The sequence below is a fragment of the Salvelinus sp. IW2-2015 genome, unplaced genomic scaffold, assembly GCF_002910315.2.
Source record: "Salvelinus sp. IW2-2015 unplaced genomic scaffold, ASM291031v2 Un_scaffold2162, whole genome shotgun sequence".
Lineage (NCBI taxonomy): Eukaryota > Metazoa > Chordata > Actinopteri > Salmoniformes > Salmonidae > Salvelinus > Salvelinus sp. IW2-2015.
Genome location: NW_019943493.1, coordinates 162,734 through 169,477, shown reverse-complemented (window position 1 = coordinate 169,477; position 6,744 = coordinate 162,734).

Genomic DNA, 6,744 nt, shown 5'->3' with positions numbered 1-6,744 from the left:
CCTTTATTTAACGCAGGTAGGCCTAGTTGAGAACAAGTTCTAATTTTGCAACTGCGACCTGGCAAGATAAAGCATAGCAATTCGACCCATACAACAACACAGAGTTACACATGCGAAATAAAAAAACATACAGTCAATAATACAGTAGAAAAAAGAAAACAAAAAGTCTAAGGTAAGGGTTAATGTTTGGGATAGGCTTAAAACACAAAATCGAAAAAAACGACTCTTCTATCGCTGGATTCAAACATGCAACCTTTGGCACCAGAGATAGATGCTTATGCTCATCCGCCACCCCCGCCACAACACCCTCGCAAAACCCGAAACCTACTGGAAGGTATACAGCGCTCACTGTTTTCACATCATCTCCTGACGTCCTCAGACTTGGATGGACATCGAATAGTGACTTGACATGTCAGGGCGTGAAAAACTAGGGCTTTAACTATCATAGCCAAAGTTACAGAGTACTAAACGGCTACAGAGAAGGACTAAAAGGCTACAGAGTACCAAAGGCTACACGAGTACCAAAAGCTACAGAGTACCAAAAGCTACAGAGTACCAAAGGCTACAGAGTACCAAAAGCTACAGAGTACCAAAGGCTACAGAGTACCAAAAGCTACAGAGTACCAGAAGCTACAGAGTACCAAAGGCTACAGAGTACCAAAGGCTACAGAGTACCAAAAACTACAGAGTACCGGTTTGAAACACCAATAAAAATGAGTAATGGGGCACCACTTCGCTTTCGCAAAGGACTTCTGAATGAATGAACGACTGAATGATCTCATCATGTCTCATCTTTAATCGAAAATAAACATTACTTCCCCCAGTTGTCAGGACCCGGTGCGAGAAACAGTCACTAATAATCGTCAGAACCCAGAAGATGAGGCAGACACAGCAGTACTAGCGATAGTGGTTTAATAAAGAACAAAATCTCCAGGCAAAGAAACTAAAACCACAATGTCCAAAAATCAAGCCAAAAGGCACAAAAATGGAAATCCTCCAAAATACTAAAGAAACTCCACAAAGTGGTAAAAAACAGCAGGGAAAAACAAACCTCAAAAGACTACTCAAATAATACACAAAACTAAACCAGAGAACCTCTGGAAAATCCAACAAGAGAAAACACTGAATAAAACAAGGCTTGGGCTGGGGCTGGGGCTGGGTGCTAACTTACAAACACAGAGCAAGGAACTAAGGAACACACAGGGATTAAATACTAACAAGGGAATGACCTACAGGTGCAAACAATAATTGGAGCAAGAAAAACAAAAGGTACAAAAAAGGTGCAATGGGGACATCTAGTGACCAAAAACCCGAACAGTCTTGGCCAAAACCTGACACCAGTCATCCTCTGTATCGCAACATAAAGATTGACAATGTTCAATACAACTATTTTCCTTAGATCATTAAAACTATCCATAATACATATCAAGACTAGTATAAGTGATTAGGCAAGCGTGTCAAAATACACATTCTAAACATTTTCATGCACAGAACACACATAAGAGTTGAGTTTTCAATTACAGTATATTTCCATCAAGTTGAACTCCCATGTCCAATGTAAAGGGTAATGGTCCTGTCGGTGGATAATNCACACATAAGAGTTGAGTTTTCAATTACAGTATATTTCCATCAAGTTGAACTCCCATGTCCAATGTAAAGGGTAATGGTCCTGTCGGTGGATAATTAGGTCTACACAACTWCCAGTGAGGGACAATGGGCTTCGTTATGAGGCTGATGACTTGGAACTGACAAACTAATGTGGGGYCTGGTAACTGGTGGTCTTTCATGGGGCTAATGGGAGTAGGAACAACAGCCCTGGGGACATGGAGGGATGGGACTGGGGACKCCACACAGCTAGGGACCGGGGGTTTCAGAAAKAATCTCCAATACTAAGGCCTGTATGGGCTAAAGATAGCAGTGGTAATGGAGACGTCCGACAGTGGCTGGGTCCGGGTGACTCACAGCACAGGGTCATRGTATGGGTAAGTTAGCAAGTGAGTTAACTTGTGTGAGAGTGTCCAGTAAGCCKAGTGGAGTTGCATGCACGAATGGCTTGCATAGGTTAGCATGGGATGCATAAATTCCATMATTTCAATCATTTGTTTACTTGTCAGCTACAGTTTACTTATCTGTTGCACCGGTACCAGAGCAATCCTTCAACCTAATTAGCCTAGAATCTAACAGCCCGTCAGTATTTAGTCTGTGTGGGGTAGGCCAGGCCAGTGTGGGGTAGGCCAGGCCAGTGTGGTTAGGTTAGAGGGCCAACCATAGGGCAGTGGATAAGTGACTCAGGTCACCTCTGTGGGCCAGCCAGCCACTGTCTCCTCTGCTGTACCCTGGAGCCACTGGGGGGAGGGGAGAGACTAACCTACAGCGCTGACTGGGGTAACTCTATCTCTATCTCTTCTCAGAGAGAGGCTATCTATACATGGGATTCCACCACCACCACCAGACAGCCCTCGTGATTCTGGAGCCATCAGACTGTCCCCCCCCCATGTCTCCCCCCGGCCCTCCTCACAACCCACGCATCCTCCTATCCTYCAAACTGTCCACGGCTTAAACAAATCACTTATTCTCCTCTCGTCCTCTGCTCTGCCACAGAGTCTTCCTCTTCAAGCCCACTGTGAGACGGCCATTGTGTGGTGGTACTTGTGGGACAGTGTAATTGGGAAGGGTGGCAGTGAATCACACAGARGGGTCAGACTGATAATTGGATTGGTTTGAGGACTGTACATTTGTACATAATGGCGGATAATGGTGAGGACCACCAAGGAAACACAGTGGGGTATCACTGACTACAGTACTATGTTCTCTCAGGTCATGTTGTTGTCCTATCAGGCTATGKCTCAAACAGTATGTACTGCGTCTCTCCTATTGTTGACCATAAAGCATCTTGGTAACACCACCAGGCGACAGGTATAACGCATTATGATGCTGCTATAATGTATTGTMATGTCTTATGGTCTCATAATGATCCTGACTAAAGATCTCAAATGCATCAGCATCAACTGTCACATGTCAGGGGAGGGAGACCCTTATCTCTGGCTGCGCTGTGTTTTTCCTGAATGACGAGGCAGGCTGTCAGGTTGTCTATCAGCCTGCTTGGGGGCTGGAGCTGCAGAGCAGTCATAAGTTACCCTGGCTCAGAGCAGACACAGACAGTGCTGAGACAGGCAGACGGACGGACTCTATCCCTATTCGTCTCTCTTTCTCTTTCTCACTCTCTATCCCTCTCCGTCTATCCCTTCTCTCTTCCTCTCTCTTCTATCTCTCTTTCCCCCTCTCCCCTCTCTCCCTCTATCTMTATTCTCTCTGTCTTCTATCTCTCTCTTCCTCTCTCCCCTCTATCAAGATTGTTTCAAGGACAGCTTTTTTCCATCTGCGTAACATTGCAAGGATCAGAAATGTTCTGTCCAAAATTGATGCAGAAAAATTCATCCATGCTTTTGTTGCTTCTAGGTTAGACTACTGCAATGCTCTACTTTCCGGCTAAAGCACTAAATATACTTCAGTTAGTGCTAAATACGGCTGCTAGAATCCTGACTACAACCCAAAAAATTGATCATATTACTCCAGTGCTAGCCTCCCTACACTGGCTTCCTGTTAAGGCAAGGGCTGATTTCAAGGTTTTACTGCTAACCTACAAAGCATTACATGGGCTTGCTCCTACCTATCTTTCCGATTTGGTCCTGCCGTACATACCTACACGTACGCTACGGTCACAAGACGCAGGCCTCCTAATATTGTCCCTAGAATTTCTAAGCAAACAGCTGGAGGCAGGGATTTCTCCTATAGAGCTCCATTTTTATGGAATGGTCTGTCTACCCATGTGAGAGACGCAGACTCGGTCTCAACCTTTAAGTCTTTATTGAAGACTCATCTCTTCAGTACGTCCTATGATTGAGTGTAGCCTGGCCCAGGAGTGTGAAGGTGAACGGAAAGGCACTGGAGCAACGAACCGCCCTTGCTGTCTCTGCCTAGCCGGTTCCCCTCTCTCCACTGGGATTCTCTGCCTCTAACCCTATTACAGGGGCCGAGTCACTGGCTTACTGGTGCTCTTCCATGCCGTCCCTAGGAGGGGTGCGTCCCTTGAGTGGGTTGAGTCACTGACATGGTCTTCCTGTCTGGGTTAGCGCCCCCCCCTTGGGTTGTGCCGTGGCGGAGATCTTTGTGGGCTATACTCGGCCTTGTCTCAGGATGGTAAGTTTGGTTGGTTTTGAGATATCCCTCTAGTGGTGTGGGGCTGTACTTTGGCAAAGTGGGTGGGTTTATATCCTGCCTGTTTGACCCTGTCCGGGTATATCGGATGGGGCCACAGTGTCTCCTGACCTCCTGTCTAAGCCTCCAGTATTTATGCTGCAGTAGTTTATGTGTCGGGGGACTGGGGTCAGTCTGTTATATCTGGAGTATTTCTCCAGTGTCCTGTGTGATTTAAGTATGCTCTCTCTAATTCTCTCTTTCTTTCTTTCTCTCTCTCAGGGGACCTGAGCCCTAGGCACCATGCCTCAGGACTATCTGGCATGATGACTCCTTGCTGTCCCCCAGTCCACCTGGCCGTGCTGCTGCTCCAGTTTTCAACTGTTCTGCTGTGGCTATGGAACCCTGACCTGTTCACGGACGTGCTACCTGTCCAGACCTGCTGTTTTCAACTCTCTAGAGACAGCAGGAGCGGTAGAGATACTCTCAATGATCGGCTTGAAAAACCAACTGACATTTGCTCCTGAGGTGCTGACCTGTTGCACCCTCGACAACTACTGTGATTATTATTATTTTACCATGCTGGTCATTTATGGAACTTTTGAACATTTGGCCATGTTCTGTTATAATTCTCCACCCGGCACAGCCAGAAGAGGGCTGTCCACCCATCAATGCTGGTTTCCTCTCTAGGTTTCTTCCTAGGTTTTGGCCTTTCATGGGAGTTTTTCCTAGCCACCGTGCTTCTACACCTGCATTGCTTGCTGTTTGGGGTTTTAGACTGGGTTTCTGTACAGCACTTTGAGATATCAGCTGATGTAAGAAGGGCTATATAATGTGGAAGGACCACCAGAGGGCAGGCTGGGCTCACGGATAGTAGCCCAACAAGGCATGTGAGACAAGGTAACCAGAGGCAATTAAGCACAGCTGACGGTAGTAATGACATATTCTCTTTCCCCTATAAGAGAGAGTATGGAACCAGCAAATAAGGGGGGAAACTATCTCTGGAAGAGAGSGGAGCTATCCACGAAGAACCATTAAGACGGTGACAAACCTGTGACTTTTGTTGTAGTTTAAAGATAATCGTATTGTGTTCCTGTGTCATCTGGAGAAGAAGATGTATGTTTTTCCTTGGGAGATTTTCATTGATTATGTTGGAGTGTTTGTATTGACCAAAATCCCTCAATAGAGAACTGTGTTCAATCAAGAAAACCTACTCCTGACTCGTTTATTCCACCTTTCCGCTTTAGAGTGACGCCAAATTACTTGGTCCACTCACATTGGTGGAGAATGCGGGCATTAGGTGGACGAGTGACACAAGGATAAGTGAGTAAATCAAAATTCTTCCAGTAGACACAGAGGAACCATTCAAGAACGATGGACAACGCCCTACTACAACAGTTGATCACGGCACAGCATACAACCATAGAACTCCTGCAACAACAGCTGAGCCGGCGAGAAGAACCTAGAGTTAAGCCAAGAGCGGCTGCTCACGCCATCTTACCTCATCTCTCCAAGGAGGATGATATCGAGGCCTTCCTCATGACCTTCGAAAGGACGGCCACCTTGGACAAGTGGCCGCCCACAGAATGGGCGAGCGCATTAGCCCCTCTTTTGACCGGGATGGCTCAGGAAGCCTATTTTGACCTGGATTCCCGCGAAGCTGGAATGGGACTATGGGCGACTAAAAACCGAGATCCTGTCCCGGTACCAGCTGACTGCCAGAGATAGAGCCGTAAAGTTCCATCAATGGACCTATACGGCTAACCAACCCGTCCGTGCCCAGATATTCACCCTAATACGACTGACGAAACAGTGGCTGGAACCTGGAAAGGGAGTAGGATATGTGATAGAGACCCTCGTAGTGGACAAGATATTGAGGGAATTACCCAGTGACTTAAAAAGGGTTGTGGGGCAAGCCAACCCGTTGTCAGCCGACAACATAGCCTAGGCGGTGGAAACATATCAATCTACAGGGGAGTTGTTAAAAAGTGACAAGGAGGAACGGAAGGATTCTGCAAATCCCGTACCACGACTCACCCCGGCACGTCCGCCGCCAAAACGTCCAAACCCCCTCCGGAGATGGGAAAAGTCATCCCCCACACAGCAGGGTCGATGTTATAAATGTAAGTCTCCCGACCATTATGCCCCACAATGTCCTAGCAAGAACGAGTCCATGGTCACGGAGTTATACCTTCCCATCCCCACACATCCCGGTTCGAGAGGACAGGATCAACACTGTTGGTTAGCAGAAATAGCCCCAGCCCCAGAGATTCCGGTTCGAGTCGAAGGACAAGATGTGGTAGCCATTCTCGACTCGGGAAATATGGTTACGTTAGTAGAGGAGCGGATGGTGACCTCCGCAACACTGCTACCAGACAAAGTAGCCGTGTCCTGTATCCATGGAGACACCCACTATTACCCCACCGTAAATCTGTCTATTCTCACTCCGAAAGGAAGGTGTACAGTCAGGGCAGGGAAAGTACCCCAGCTGAAGGTGCCATTATTGATCGGGAGAGACTGTCCCCTATATAAGGAGCTTCAGCAGAT